This window comes from Oncorhynchus mykiss, chromosome 25 (genome assembly GCF_057628025.1).
Source record: "Oncorhynchus mykiss isolate SJ-2025 chromosome 25, ASM5762802v1, whole genome shotgun sequence".
Classification (NCBI taxonomy): Eukaryota; Metazoa; Chordata; class Actinopteri; order Salmoniformes; family Salmonidae; genus Oncorhynchus; species Oncorhynchus mykiss.
This window is the reverse complement of record NC_143046.1, coordinates 8,149,713-8,166,712: the sequence shown is the minus strand read 5'-3', so window position 1 is coordinate 8,166,712 and position 17,000 is coordinate 8,149,713. Positions and strand designations below refer to the sequence as shown.

General features: G+C 42.1%; 1 protein-coding gene across 4 annotated transcripts in view; it reads right to left on the bottom strand.

Annotated features, from left to right (window-relative positions):
* Window positions 1-5,276, bottom strand: part of LOC110504481 (TNFAIP3-interacting protein 1) — a 33,173-nt gene extending 27,897 nt beyond the window's left edge. For all 4 annotated transcript variants that reach the window (XM_090220010.1, XM_090220012.1, XM_090220016.1 and 1 more), the window contains exon 1: window positions 5,068-5,276. The gene's annotated coding sequence lies outside the window, so the exon portion shown is untranslated. The remainder of the gene's footprint in view (window positions 1-5,067) is intronic.
* Between the last annotated feature and the right edge of the window lie 11,724 nt (window positions 5,277-17,000).

Here is a 17,000-nt window from a genome sequence, read left to right as displayed (position 1 = left end):
TTTAGCTCCCTCCACAGATTTTCTATGGGATTGAGGTCTGGAGACCGGCTAGGCCACTCCAGGGCCTTAATGTGCTTCTTCTTGAGCCACTCCTTTGTTGCCTTGGCCGTGTGTTTTGGGTCATTGTCATGCTGGAATACCCATCCACGACCCATTTTCAATGCCCTGGCTGAGGGTTCTCACCCAAGATTTGACGGTACAAGGCCCCGTCCATCGTCCCTTTGATGCGGTGAAGTTGTCCTGTCCCCTTAAAAAAAACACCCCCAAAGCATAATGTTTCCACCTTCATGTTTGACGGTGGGGATGGTGTTCTTGGGGTCATAGGCAGCAATCCTCCTCCTCCAAACACAGCGAGTTGAGTTGATGCCAAAGAGCTCCATTTTGGTGTCATCTGACCACAACACTTTCTCCCAGTTGTCCTCTGAATCATTTAGATGTTCATTGGCACACTTCAGACGGGCATGTATATGTGCTTTCTTGAGCAGGGGAACCTTGTGGGCGCTGCAGGATTTCAGTCCTTCACAGCGTAGTGTGTTACCATTTGTTTTCTTGATGACTATGGTCCCAGCTGCCTTGAGATCATTGACAAGATCTGCCCGTGTAGTTCTGGGCTCGTTCCTCACCGTACTCATGTTCATTGCAACTCCACGAGGTGAGATCTTGCATGGAGCCCCAGCCCGAGGGAGATTGACAGTTATTTTGTGTTTCTTCCATTCGCGAATAATCGCACCAACTGTTGTCACCTTCTCACTAAGCTGCTTGGCGATGGTCTTGTAGCCCATTCCAGCCTTGTGTAGGTCTACAATCTTGTCCCTGACATCCTTGGAGAGCTCTTTGGTCTTGGCCATGGTGGAGAGTTTGGAATCTGATTGATTGATTGCTTCTGTGGACAGGTGTCTTTTATACAGGTAACAAACTGAGATTAGGAGCACTCCCTTTAAGAGTGTGCTCCTAATCTCAGCTCGTTACCTGTATAAAAGACACCCGGGAGCCAGAAATCTTTCTGATTGAGAGGGGGTAAAATACTTATTTCCCTCATTAAAATGCAAATCAATTTATAACATTTTTGACATGCGGCTTTCTGTATTTTTTTGTTGTTATTCTGTCTCTCACTGTTCAAATAAACCCTCCATTAAAATTATAGACTGGTCATTTCTTTGTCAGTGGGCAAACGTACAAAATCAGCAGGGGATCAAATACTCGTTTCCCTCACTGTACGCACATATGAACTCTGGGACAACCTTGATACAAGTGCCAACACCAGCATGCATAGGCCTACTGCAGATAGATCAACAAAATTCTGCTCAGTTATTTTCAAAGATAGGAATCTCATGATGGGTGACCTCCATACACTAGATGCAACCAAAACCAATATAAACATATTATGGGAAATATAATAATACCTAAACACAAACTGCTATTGACTAAAATAAGTGAGACACAGTGCAGACCTGTGTCTTTACCATACAGTTAGATAGATGACTCACCTTTACATATGTGCCATTAAAGCGTCTGTGACAGCATGGGTTCCATTTTGACCAGTGGAGGCTGGTGGGAGGAGCTATAGGAGGACGGGGTCTTGTTTTAATGGCTGGAATGGAATTAAATGGACCGGTATCAAACATATGGAAACCGCGTGTTTGACTCCATTCCATGAATTTACATTCCTACCATTACACAGAGTCTGTCCTCCTATAGCTCCTCTCCCCAGCCTCCACTGGTTTTGAAGTAGTCCATTTCTTCTTCACGATTGGCTGATCTCTCCTGATGACTCGGGTTGGACATGAGTCCAACAGTGTCACTAGGAGGGATCAGTCAAGGAAGTAGGAAGTCCCACTCATTTGACGACAATAAAACGGTGGAAGCCCTCAATGGCGATGCCCATGCTAATACAGTCTTTTTGCCACTAGAGGCCTCCCTCATTCTCTATGGTCTGTAGGACCCATTGGACATCATATTCAGGGTTGGGGAGTAATGTAATCTGATTACAAAAAATCAGTAACTGTAATCAATTACATTACCAGCAATGATGTTGTAAACTGATTACAGGTACTTTTGAAAAAATGGATGATTACTTCTTGGATTACTTTTAAATTCCCGAAAGTATGTTTTTTTTTTTCAATGACATTCAATTCAGCATTGAAAAACAGCACACGTTTCAGTTTGTTCCACCTGAGTGAGACACAGACACCACTATGATGACAAACCTAAGGCATTTGATCTATCATTTTTGTATTCTAATGCCTCTTAAAGGTAATCTGAAAGTAATCAGACAGGTAACTAGTAACTGAAACGGATTACATTTAGAAAGTAACCTAGGCAACCCTGGCCATAACCAGCCCTCCGAGCCAACCTTAGACCTACAAAGACTGAAAAGCTTTGTTTCCGGTATGGGGGGGGGGGGGGGGGCGACACAACAGTTCACTCATGTCAGGCCAGGTAACCATCACAATGGTTAAAACTTGGCACTCTGTTATCTTTTTATTCTTCCCTTTCCATCAAACCCAGTCGGACGGCACAAACCCAGTTGGAACAAACCCAGTTCAAACCCAGTTGGAACTAAAGACAGTTTTAGCCTGCTGAGCTAAAGCTTAATCAAATCTGTTTTTCAGAAATATACATATTCCAGCTCTGCAAAATTGTTACATTTGTCGTTACGTAACCAACAAAACATGTTTATATTGTGAAACAAAAAAAACCCTGCAAAATGTTGTCTTTCTAATCAGGAATAATTTAGTTGTATTGCTTATCTTGAACATCGGCTCGCTGGTTTTGAATAGAGTAGAATAAGTACAGTAGAGTAGAATACAGTATAATAGAGTATAATGGAGTACTGTAGAGTAGAATACAGTAGAATAGAGTAGAATAGAGTACAGTAGAGTGGAATACAGTATAATAGAGTAGAATAGAGTACAGTAGAGTAGAATACAGTAGAATAGAGTAGAATACAGTAGAATAGAGTGCAGTAGAGTAGAATATAGTAGAATAGAGTAGAATAGAGTACAGTAGAGTAGAATACAGTAGAATAGAGTAGAATAGAGTACAGTAGAGTAGAATACAGTAGAATAGAGTAGAATACAGTAGAATAGAGTGCAGTAGAGTATAATATAGTAGAATAGAGTACTGTAGAGTAGAATACATTATAATAGAGTAGAATAGAGTACAGTAGAGTAGAATACAGTATAATAGAGTAGAATAGAGTACAGTAGAGTAGAATACAGTATAATAGAGTAGGGTAGAGTACAGTAGAGTAGAATACAGTATAATAGAGTAGAATGGAGTACAGTAGAGTAGAATATAGTATAATAGAGTAGAATAGAGGACAGTAGAGTAGAATACAGTATAATAGAGTAAAATAGAGTACAGTAGAGTTGAATACAGTAGAATAGAGTACAGTTGAGTAGAATACAGTATAATAGAGTACAGTAGAATAGAATACAGTATAATAGAGTAGAATGGAGTACAGTAGATTGGAATACAGTGGAATAGAGTAGAATAGAGTACAGTAGAGTTGAATTCAGTAGAATACAGTATAATAGAGTACAGTGGAGTAGAATACATTAGAATGGAGTAGAATAGAGTACAGTAGAGCAGAATACAGTATAATAAAGTAGAATGGAGAACAGTAGATTAGAATACAGTATAATAGAGAATAACAGAGTACAGTAGAGTATAATAGAGTACAGTGGAGTAGAATACAGTAGAATAGAGTACAGTAGAGTAGAATACATTGGAATGGAGTAGAATACAGTACAGTAGAGTAGACTACAGTATAATAGAGTAGAATAGAGTATAGTAGAGGAGAATAGAATACAGTGGAGTAGAATACAGTAGAATAGAGTAGAAAGGAGTACAGTAGAGTAGAATACAGTATAATAGAGTATAATAGAGGACAGTAGAGTAGAATACAGTATAATAGAGTAGAATAAACTAGATGGAAACAGATCTAACACAAGTCTCCAATCTCCATTGAAATATTGTTTCATCTGTCCGAGTGGATACTGGCCCTTGATCTAGCCCAGGATTTCTTAAACTATGGGTCAGGACCAAAAGTGGGCCCTGGGCATGTGAGAGGTGGGTATTATTTAAAACATTTTAACTAATATACTTTTAATATCAAAGTTATTTTCTTCTTTGTAGGAATGAACATCAACTAATTTTCCGCAATACATGGCTCACTTTAGGCTTCTCCTCAAGCACAAAATACTGTGAAAAGTCCACATCTGGACTGTATCTTGGTTGTATATGTGCTGAGTGGAAGTCTGGAAAAGCTGACTGATATTTGCATGGTGTATGTACACCGTTCAGTATAGGGTTTGTTATTCATAACTCAGATGTATGGGGCAGCAGGTGGGGCGACAGGGTAGCCTAGTGGTTAGAGCGTTGGACTAGTAACCAAAAGGTTGCAAGTTCAAATCCGACAAGGTACAAGTCTGTTGTTCTGCCCCTCAACAGGTGGTTAACCCACTAGGCTGTCATTGAAAGTAAGAATTTGTTCTTAACTGTCTCGCCGAGTTAAATAAAGGTTAAAAATAAAAATTTACTGTTAATACACACCAATTGTAAAATAATTTTTAATTTGGAGTGATTACAAAAATTTCATGTTATAATTTCTGATGTGTTTTTGGAATAAATATGACCTATAATGATTCTGGAAAGTTTTGCAATTTTTTTTCTTCCGCCAAATCAGTTAAAGAGATTATATTACATCACATAAATGGATTTAAATGTTTAAAAATATATATATTATATGACATCGAAACATGATTTTTAGATTACAGAAAGAGTATCATATTTATATTTATGATGTATCTGTCTGAGATATTAGGAATTATATTCTCGATAAATGTAACTTTTTTAATGCTAACAATCATTCACAAATCAATAGCATTTTGTTCACTAACTTGATTTCCCCCCGTAAGCAAATTAGATGATTCATTTAGCATAACCAAGTCAGAGTCAGAACGCTTTAACACAGGACTCTTTATAACCTAGACAAACTCTCTTATAACATTTAACAAAATTAAATCAATATATACAATTTAGAAAAAAAGCTAAGAAACTCACCGACACATTGAGCGTCTTTCCGAGAGGCGCTTTTTAATAAGGAAACTGGTGAGTAGTAGAGGGGGAAGCTAATTTCAATGTTTTTAGAGAGACATGGGGGAATTCCCACATAGAGAAAGAATCTGATGCAGTTCGTAGCCTCAACAGAAGAGAACAGAGCAGAGCAGGGGGACCTGGGCTCCGTCCAAACTGAGCGCTAGTGTAGACTGATCTGTCCCAAAGTGAACAACACAAGACAACCAGCAGAACAGACACAATCAACACTATCAGTCTGGTATGTGTTAATTCTACTCTACACAGAAATACTAGAGTTTTATGCTATTTTCATTTTGTTGAACCTTTATTTAACGAGGTAAGTCAGTTAAGAACCAATTCTTATTTACAATGACAGCCTACACCGGCCTACCAAAAGGCCTCCTGTGGGGACGGGGGCTGGGATAAAAAAATATATTTACGTATATAGGACAAAACACAAGAGAGACACCACAACACTACATGAAGAGAGACCTAAGACAACAGCATAGCATGGCAGCAACACATGAAAACAACATGGTAGCAAGCCACACAGCATGACAACAACATGGTAGCAACACAACATGGTAGCAACACATTGTAGCAGCACAAAACATGGTACAAACATTATTGGGCACAGACAACAGCACAAAGGGCAAGACGGTAGAGACGACAATACATCACACAAAGCAGCCTCAACTGTCAGTAAGAGTGTCAATGATTGAGTCTTTGAATGAAGAGATGGAGTTAAAACTGTACAGTTTGAGAGTTTTTTGCATCGTACCCTTTATGAATCACAACTAAAGTGTGATGGAAATTAAATGGCATGAAGTCTCATGTGTATCTATGCACATTTAGTTTACATAACACAGCCATTAATGTCCATACAGTATAAGGCCTAATAACCAAGTTTAATCTCATTTATATTAAACTATACAATTTGACTTGAAGAGAATCCAATATAATTGCCTTACTTTTACAGCAGTCAGAAAGGACAATTTTGCAACACAGGGTGATGATCTGACAATGCATTGCAAAGAAAGCTTACTATTTACCTTGATCTACGAATGTATGATAATGAACATGAAATAGGGATAATTTTGAGGTTGTGTCGTTATGTAGTCTTTGTTTAAATAATCAGTGTTGGGCTGCTGCACGGTGCAGTCTACAGTCTACATGTTGCCATGGATCTCTTGGCCTGATGTAGGGGATTTCCTCCTCTCTCAAAACCCTATTTTCTTCTTTCCGCTTTTAACTCTGAGAGGCTTGACAACAGCTGCACTCACAAGTAAAGCTCATCACATGCAGTACATCATACAGTAAAGTCCACCCAAGATGGCGTAGCAGTCGGACGTGTGTTTTGTCTTGTCCCGTCCTGTCCCGTGTAAATATTGTTTTCTTCATTTTATTCCAGTATATATTTCGTATATATATTTTAATCTCGCTTTCCATCTATGGACTGAATATACTCTCATGCAACCCGCCTCACCCAATGTGGTACGGATCTGCTATTTTTTATGCTTAATTAAGAACCAGAACCCCCATCAGAAGCTAGACAGCTAACTAGCTACTAGCTAGTAGTGAGTTAGCCACTGCTGGCGGTCTTCACCGTTAACTCAGACACCAGCCAGCCTCAGCTCGGTCAATACCTGCCAGTCTGTACAGCGCAACATCAACCCAGAGCATATTGGACTGCTTTCTCTACCACATCTCCGGATTCCTACTGCAAGCTCTGAATCTTTACACCGGATCATTGCAGCTAGCTAGCTGCAATCCGAGTGGCTACTCCTGGTTAACGTGTCTGTCCCGAAGCAAGCACCAGTTAGCCTTGAGCTAGCCTCGAGCTAGGCCCATCTCCCGGCTAGCCGAAGAGGTCCACCAGCTGATTATTGGGCTGCAATACCTCTTTTGCTAATTGGCTTTTGCTAACTGGCCCTTTACTGCCGACACGGAGCCCAGCCAATCCATCACGACTGGTCTGTTGATGTAATCGTCCGAGGTGGTTTCAACAGGAACTTCCGTTGCGACATCGCCGAAGGCCCATCTGCTAGCTCCGGCCCGCTAGCTGTCTGAGTCACCGTGTCTCCAGCTCGCCTAGCGTAGTAGCGACTACTGAATCGTCTCCCTGACTCACCTATTGCTACTCATTGGACCCTATGATCACTCGGCTACGCATGCCTCTCCCTAATGTCAATATGTCTTGTCTATTGCTGTTTTGGTTAGTGATTATTGTCTTATTTCACTGTAGAGCACCCAGCCCTGCCCAATATGCCTTAGATAGCCCTTTTGTCCCACCCCCCACACATGTGGTGACCTCACCTGGCTTAACTGGTGCCTCTAGAGACAAAACCTCTCTCATCATCACTCAATGCCTAGGTTTACCTCCACTGTACTCACATCCTATCATACCCTTGTCTGTACATCATGCCTTGAATCTATTCTTCCACGCCCAGGAATCTGCTCCTTTTACTCTCTGTTCCGAATGCACTAGACGACCAGTTCTTATAGCCTTACCCTTATCCGACTCCTCCTCTGTTCCTCTGTGATGTAGAGGTTAACCCAGGCCCTGCAGCCCCCAGCACCACTCCCATTCCCCAGGCGCTCTCATTTGTTGACTTCTGTAACTGTAAAAGCCTTGGTTTCATGCATGTTAACATCAGAAGCCTCCTCCCTAAATTTGTTTTACTCACTGCTTTAGCACACTCCGCCAACCCTGATGTCCTGATGCCGTGTCTGAATCCTGGCTTAGGAAGGCCACCAAAAATCCCCAAATTTCCATCCCTAACTAGAACATTTTTCGACAAGATAGAACTGCCAAAAGGGGGCGGAGTTGCAATACACTGCAGAGATAGGTCTGTGCCCAAACAATTTGAGCTTCTACTTTTAAAAATCCACCTCTCCAGAAACAAGTCTCTCACCGTTTCCGCTTGTTATAGACCCCCTTCAGCCCCCAGCTGTGCCCTGGACACTATATGTGAATTGACTGCCCCTCCATCTATCTTCAAGGTTCGTACTGTTAGGTGACCTAAACTGGGATATGCTTATTAACAGCCCAGCCGTCCTACAATCTAAGCTAGATGCCCTCAATCTCACACAAATGATCAAGGAACCGACCATGTACAACCCTAAATCCTTAACCATGGGCAGACTCTTAGATATCATCCTGACCAACCTGCCATCCAAATACACCTCTGCTGTCTTCAACCAGGATCTCAGCGATCAATGCCTCATTTTTATTATTATTCTTTAATTTTTTTGTGTGAATTTTGACCCTCTTTTTCTCCCCAATTTCGTGGTATCCAATTGTTTAGTAGCTACTATCTTGTCTCATCGCTACAACTCCTGTACGGGCTCGGGAGAGACAAAGGAGGAAAGTCATGCGTCCTCCGATACACAACCCAACCAAGACGCACTGCTTCTTAACACAGCGCTCACCCAACCCGGAAGCCAGCCGCACCAATGTGTCGGAGGGAACACCGTGCACCTGGCAACCTTGGTTAGCGTGCACTGCGCCCCGGCCCGCCACAGGAGTCGCTGGTACGCGATGAGACAAGGATATCCCTACCGGCCAACCCCTCCCTAACCCGGACGACGCTAGGCCAATTGTGAGTTGCCCCACGGACCTCCCAGTCGCGGCCGGTTACGACAGAGCCTGGGCGCAAATCCAGAGTCTCTGGTGGCACAGCTGGTGCTGCAGTACAGCGCCCTTAACCACTGCGCCACCCGGGAGGCAGATCACTGCCTCATAGCCTGCGTCCGTAATGGGTCCGCGGTCAAACGACCACCCCTCATCACTGTCGAACGCTCCCTAAAACACTTCCGCAAGCAGGCCTTTCTAATCAACCTGGCCCGGGTATCTTGGAAGGATATTGACCTCATTCTGTCAGTCCATGGAGAATAAGAGCACCTCCTCCCAGCTGCCCACTGCACTGACGCTAGGAAACACTGTCACCACCGATAAATCCCCCTGCAGCAACTTGCCCAAGCCCCCCCCCCCCCCCCGCTTGTCCTTCACCCAAATCCAGACAGCTAATGTTCTAAAAGAGCTACAAAATCTGGACCCCTACAAATCAGCTGGGCTAGACAATCTGGACCCTCTCTTTCTATAATTATCCGCCAAAATTGTTGCAACCCTTATTACTAGCACAGTGTCCAAAGAAGGGCCAGAAGTATACAGAATGGTGTTGTCTGCGTAGAGGTGGATCAGAGAATCACCAGCAGCAAGAGCGACATCATTGATGTATATAGAGAAATGAGTTGGCCTGAGAAATGAACCCTGTGGCACCCCCATAGAGACTGCCATAAGTCCTGACAACAGGCCCTCCGATTTGACACACTGAATTCAATCTGAGAAGTAGGCTATTGAGTCTGCCGATAAGAATGCGGTCATTGACAGAGACGAAAGCCGTGGCCAGGTTGATGAAGACGGATGCACTGTACTGTCTTTATTGTTGGTGATAATGTTATTGTTTAGGACCTTGAGCGTGGCTGATGTGGACACCCATGACCAGCTACGAAACCAGATTTGGATTCAAAATGCTCTGTGATCTGTTAACTTGGCTTTCGAAGATTTCAGAAAGGCAGGGCAGGATGGATATAGTTCTATAACAGTTTGGGTCTAGAGTGTCTCCCCCTTTGAAGAGGGGGATGACCACGGCAGCTTTCCAATCTTTGGGGATCTCAGATGATACGAAAGAGAGGTTGAACAGGTTAAGCCTTAGATTTCTAGCCTCTTGATATTATTGTGCTGTCTGATTTGAATAGCTAGCATTTCGATGGCTATAGGAAATAGATATGCCAGTAGTGGACAACCTTGTTTTACTCCTCTTGACAGTTTAATTATTTCTGAGAAGTAGTCATTATTTACTATTTTACACCTGGGATTACTATACATAACTTTAACTCATTGGATAAGAGATTCTCCAAAATGTAAAAAAAAAGTCCAGGCATTTATATAGAAATTCAAAATTTTATCAAAGGCCTTTTCAAAGTCAGCTATGAATACCAGGCCTGGTTTCACATATTTTTAATAGTGTTCTATTGTTTCCAGTACTTGTCTGTCACGGGCGTCCTCCTCTTCATCTGAAGAGGAGAGGCGAGAAGGATCGGAGGACCAAAATGCGACGTGGTATGTGTTCATGATGAAATGTAATACTGAATACAAACTACACAAAAACAATAAACGAAATAACGACCGGGACGCCGTCAGGAATAATTTAGTTGTATTGCTTATCTTGAACATCGGCTCGCTGGTTTTGAATAGAGTAGAATAAGTACAGTAGAGTAGAATACAGTATAATAGAGTATAATGGAGTACTGTAGAGTAGAATACAGTAGAATAGAGTAGAATAGAGTACAGTAGAGTGGAATACAGTATAATAGAGTAGAATAGAGTACAGTAGAGTAGAATACAGTAGAATAGAGTAGAATACAGTAGAATAGAGTGCAGTAGAGTAGAATATAGTAGAATAGAGTAGAATAGAGTACAGTAGAGTAGAATACAGTAGAATAGAGTAGAATAGAGTACAGTAGAGTAGAATACAGTAGAATAGAGTAGAATACAGTAGAATAGAGTGCAGTAGAGTATAATATAGTAGAATAGAGTACTGTAGAGTAGAATACATTATAATAGAGTAGAATAGAGTACAGTAGAGTAGAATACAGTATAATAGAGTAGAATAGAGTACAGTAGAGTAGAATACAGTATAATAGAGTAGGGTAGAGTACAGTAGAGTAGAATACAGTATAATAGAGTAGAATGGAGTACAGTAGAGTAGAATATAGTATAATAGAGTAGAATAGAGGACAGTAGAGTAGAATACAGTATAATAGAGTAAAATAGAGTACAGTAGAGTTGAATACAGTAGAATAGAGTACAGTTGAGTAGAATACAGTATAATAGAGTACAGTAGAATAGAATACAGTATAATAGAGTAGAATGGAGTACAGTAGATTGGAATACAGTGGAATAGAGTAGAATAGAGTACAGTAGAGTTGAATTCAGTAGAATACAGTATAATAGAGTACAGTGGAGTAGAATACATTAGAATGGAGTAGAATAGAGTACAGTAGAGCAGAATACAGTATAATAAAGTAGAATGGAGAACAGTAGATTAGAATACAGTATAATAGAGAATAACAGAGTACAGTAGAGTATAATAGAGTACAGTGGAGTAGAATACAGTAGAATAGAGTACAGTAGAGTAGAATACATTGGAATGGAGTAGAATACAGTACAGTAGAGTAGACTACAGTATAATAGAGTAGAATAGAGTATAGTAGAGGAGAATAGAATACAGTGGAGTAGAATACAGTAGAATAGAGTAGAAAGGAGTACAGTAGAGTAGAATACAGTATAATAGAGTATAATAGAGGACAGTAGAGTAGAATACAGTATAATAGAGTAGAATAAACTAGATGGAAACAGATCTAACACAAGTCTCCAATCTCCATTGAAATATTGTTTCATCTGTCCGAGTGGATACTGGCCCTTGATCTAGCCCAGGATTTCTTAAACTATGGGTCAGGACCAAAAGTGGGCCCTGGGCATGTGAGAGGTGGGTATTATTTAAAACATTTTAACTAATATACTTTTAATATCAAAGTTATTTTCTTCTTTGTAGGAATGAACATCAACTAATTTTCCGCAATACATGGCTCACTTTAGGCTTCTCCTCAAGCACAAAATACTGTGAAAAGTCCACATCTGGACTGTATCTTGGTTGTATATGTGCTGAGTGGAAGTCTGGAAAAGCTGACTGATATTTGCATGGTGTATGTACACCGTTCAGTATAGGGTTTGTTATTCATAACTCAGATGTATGGGGCAGCAGGTGGGGCGACAGGGTAGCCTAGTGGTTAGAGCGTTGGACTAGTAACCAAAAGGTTGCAAGTTCAAATCCGACAAGGTACAAGTCTGTTGTTCTGCCCCTCAACAGGTGGTTAACCCACTAGGCTGTCATTGAAAGTAAGAATTTGTTCTTAACTGTCTCGCCGAGTTAAATAAAGGTTAAAAATAAAAATTTACTGTTAATACACACCAATTGTAAAATAATTTTTAATTTGGAGTGATTACAAAAATTTCATGTTATAATTTCTGATGTGTTTTTGGAATAAATATGACCTATAATGATTCTGGAAAGTTTTGCAATTTTTTTTCTTCCGCCAAATCAGTTAAAGAGATTATATTACATCACATAAATGGATTTAAATGTTTAAAAATATATATATTATATGACATCGAAACATGATTTTTAGATTACAGAAAGAGTATCATATTTATATTTATGATGTATCTGTCTGAGATATTAGGAATTATATTCTCGATAAATGTAACTTTTTTAATGCTAACAATCATTCACAAATCAATAGCATTTTGTTCACTAACTTGATTTCCCCCCGTAAGCAAATTAGATGATTCATTTAGCATAACCAAGTCAGAGTCAGAACGCTTTAACACAGGACTCTTTATAACCTAGACAAACTCTCTTATAACATTTAACAAAATTAAATCAATATATACAATTTAGAAAAAAAGCTAAGAAACTCACCGACACATTGAGCGTCTTTCCGAGAGGCGCTTTTTAATAAGGAAACTGGTGAGTAGTAGAGGGGGAAGCTAATTTCAATGTTTTTAGAGAGACATGGGGGAATTCCCACATAGAGAAAGAATCTGATGCAGTTCGTAGCCTCAACAGAAGAGAACAGAGCAGAGCAGGGGGACCTGGGCTCCGTCCAAACTGAGCGCTAGTGTAGACTGATCTGTCCCAAAGTGAACAACACAAGACAACCAGCAGAACAGACACAATCAACACTATCAGTCTGGTATGTGTTAATTCTACTCTACACAGAAATACTAGAGTTTTATGCTATTTTCATTTTGTTGAACCTTTATTTAACGAGGTAAGTCAGTTAAGAACCAATTCTTATTTACAATGACAGCCTACACCGGCCTACCAAAAGGCCTCCTGTGGGGACGGGGGCTGGGATAAAAAAATATATTTACGTATATAGGACAAAACACAAGAGAGACACCACAACACTACATGAAGAGAGACCTAAGACAACAGCATAGCATGGCAGCAACACATGAAAACAACATGGTAGCAAGCCACACAGCATGACAACAACATGGTAGCAACACAACATGGTAGCAACACATTGTAGCAGCACAAAACATGGTACAAACATTATTGGGCACAGACAACAGCACAAAGGGCAAGACGGTAGAGACGACAATACATCACACAAAGCAGCCTCAACTGTCAGTAAGAGTGTCAATGATTGAGTCTTTGAATGAAGAGATGGAGTTAAAACTGTACAGTTTGAGAGTTTTTTGCATCGTACCCTTTATGAATCACAACTAAAGTGTGATGGAAATTAAATGGCATGAAGTCTCATGTGTATCTATGCACATTTAGTTTACATAACACAGCCATTAATGTCCATACAGTATAAGGCCTAATAACCAAGTTTAATCTCATTTATATTAAACTATACAATTTGACTTGAAGAGAATCCAATATAATTGCCTTACTTTTACAGCAGTCAGAAAGGACAATTTTGCAACACAGGGTGATGATCTGACAATGCATTGCAAAGAAAGCTTACTATTTACCTTGATCTACGAATGTATGATAATGAACATGAAATAGGGATAATTTTGAGGTTGTGTCGTTATGTAGTCTTTGTTTAAATAATCAGTGTTGGGCTGCTGCACGGTGCAGTCTACAGTCTACATGTTGCCATGGATCTCTTGGCCTGATGTAGGGGATTTCCTCCTCTCTCAAAACCCTATTTTCTTCTTTCCGCTTTTAACTCTGAGAGGCTTGACAACAGCTGCACTCACAAGTAAAGCTCATCACATGCAGTACATCATACAGTAAAGTCCACCCAAGATGGCGTAGCAGTCGGACGTGTGTTTTGTCTTGTCCCGTCCTGTCCCGTGTAAATATTGTTTTCTTCATTTTATTCCAGTATATATTTCGTATATATATTTTAATCTCGCTTTCCATCTATGGACTGAATATACTCTCATGCAACCCGCCTCACCCAATGTGGTACGGATCTGCTATTTTTTATGCTTAATTAAGAACCAGAACCCCCATCAGAAGCTAGACAGCTAACTAGCTACTAGCTAGTAGTGAGTTAGCCACTGCTGGCGGTCTTCACCGTTAACTCAGACACCAGCCAGCCTCAGCTCGGTCAATACCTGCCAGTCTGTACAGCGCAACATCAACCCAGAGCATATTGGACTGCTTTCTCTACCACATCTCCGGATTCCTACTGCAAGCTCTGAATCTTTACACCGGATCATTGCAGCTAGCTAGCTGCAATCCGAGTGGCTACTCCTGGTTAACGTGTCTGTCCCGAAGCAAGCACCAGTTAGCCTTGAGCTAGCCTCGAGCTAGGCCCATCTCCCGGCTAGCCGAAGAGGTCCACCAGCTGATTATTGGGCTGCAATACCTCTTTTGCTAATTGGCTTTTGCTAACTGGCCCTTTACTGCCGACACGGAGCCCAGCCAATCCATCACGACTGGTCTGTTGATGTAATCGTCCGAGGTGGTTTCAACAGGAACTTCCGTTGCGACATCGCCGAAGGCCCATCTGCTAGCTCCGGCCCGCTAGCTGTCTGAGTCACCGTGTCTCCAGCTCGCCTAGCGTAGTAGCGACTACTGAATCGTCTCCCTGACTCACCTATTGCTACTCATTGGACCCTATGATCACTCGGCTACGCATGCCTCTCCCTAATGTCAATATGTCTTGTCTATTGCTGTTTTGGTTAGTGATTATTGTCTTATTTCACTGTAGAGCACCCAGCCCTGCCCAATATGCCTTAGATAGCCCTTTTGTCCCACCCCCCACACATGTGGTGACCTCACCTGGCTTAACTGGTGCCTCTAGAGACAAAACCTCTCTCATCATCACTCAATGCCTAGGTTTACCTCCACTGTACTCACATCCTATCATACCCTTGTCTGTACATCATGCCTTGAATCTATTCTTCCACGCCCAGGAATCTGCTCCTTTTACTCTCTGTTCCGAATGCACTAGACGACCAGTTCTTATAGCCTTACCCTTATCCGACTCCTCCTCTGTTCCTCTGTGATGTAGAGGTTAACCCAGGCCCTGCAGCCCCCAGCACCACTCCCATTCCCCAGGCGCTCTCATTTGTTGACTTCTGTAACTGTAAAAGCCTTGGTTTCATGCATGTTAACATCAGAAGCCTCCTCCCTAAATTTGTTTTACTCACTGCTTTAGCACACTCCGCCAACCCTGATGTCCTGATGCCGTGTCTGAATCCTGGCTTAGGAAGGCCACCAAAAATCCCCAAATTTCCATCCCTAACTAGAACATTTTTCGACAAGATAGAACTGCCAAAAGGGGGCGGAGTTGCAATACACTGCAGAGATAGGTCTGTGCCCAAACAATTTGAGCTTCTACTTTTAAAAATCCACCTCTCCAGAAACAAGTCTCTCACCGTTTCCGCTTGTTATAGACCCCCTTCAGCCCCCAGCTGTGCCCTGGACACTATATGTGAATTGACTGCCCCTCCATCTATCTTCAAGGTTCGTACTGTTAGGTGACCTAAACTGGGATATGCTTATTAACAGCCCAGCCGTCCTACAATCTAAGCTAGATGCCCTCAATCTCACACAAATGATCAAGGAACCGACCATGTACAACCCTAAATCCTTAACCATGGGCAGACTCTTAGATATCATCCTGACCAACCTGCCATCCAAATACACCTCTGCTGTCTTCAACCAGGATCTCAGCGATCAATGCCTCATTTTTATTATTATTCTTTAATTTTTTTGTGTGAATTTTGACCCTCTTTTTCTCCCCAATTTCGTGGTATCCAATTGTTTAGTAGCTACTATCTTGTCTCATCGCTACAACTCCTGTACGGGCTCGGGAGAGACAAAGGAGGAAAGTCATGCGTCCTCCGATACACAACCCAACCAAGACGCACTGCTTCTTAACACAGCGCTCACCCAACCCGGAAGCCAGCCGCACCAATGTGTCGGAGGGAACACCGTGCACCTGGCAACCTTGGTTAGCGTGCACTGCGCCCCGGCCCGCCACAGGAGTCGCTGGTACGCGATGAGACAAGGATATCCCTACCGGCCAACCCCTCCCTAACCCGGACGACGCTAGGCCAATTGTGAGTTGCCCCACGGACCTCCCAGTCGCGGCCGGTTACGACAGAGCCTGGGCGCAAATCCAGAGTCTCTGGTGGCACAGCTGGTGCTGCAGTACAGCGCCCTTAACCACTGCGCCACCCGGGAGGCAGATCACTGCCTCATAGCCTGCGTCCGTAATGGGTCCGCGGTCAAACGACCACCCCTCATCACTGTCGAACGCTCCCTAAAACACTTCCGCAAGCAGGCCTTTCTAATCAACCTGGCCCGGGTATCTTGGAAGGATATTGACCTCATTCTGTCAGTCCATGGAGAATAAGAGCACCTCCTCCCAGCTGCCCACTGCACTGACGCTAGGAAACACTGTCACCACCGATAAATCCCCCTGCAGCAACTTGCCCAAGCCCCCCCCCCCCCCCCGCTTGTCCTTCACCCAAATCCAGACAGCTAATGTTCTAAAAGAGCTACAAAATCTGGACCCCTACAAATCAGCTGGGCTAGACAATCTGGACCCTCTCTTTCTATAATTATCCGCCAAAATTGTTGCAACCCTTATTACTAGCACAGTGTCCAAAGAAGGGCCAGAAGTATACAGAATGGTGTTGTCTGCGTAGAGGTGGATCAGAGAATCACCAGCAGCAAGAGCGACATCATTGATGTATATAGAGAAATGAGTTGGCCTGAGAAATGAACCCTGTGGCACCCCCATAGAGACTGCCATAAGTCCTGACAACAGGCCCTCCGATTTGACACACTGAATTCAATCTGAGAAGTAGG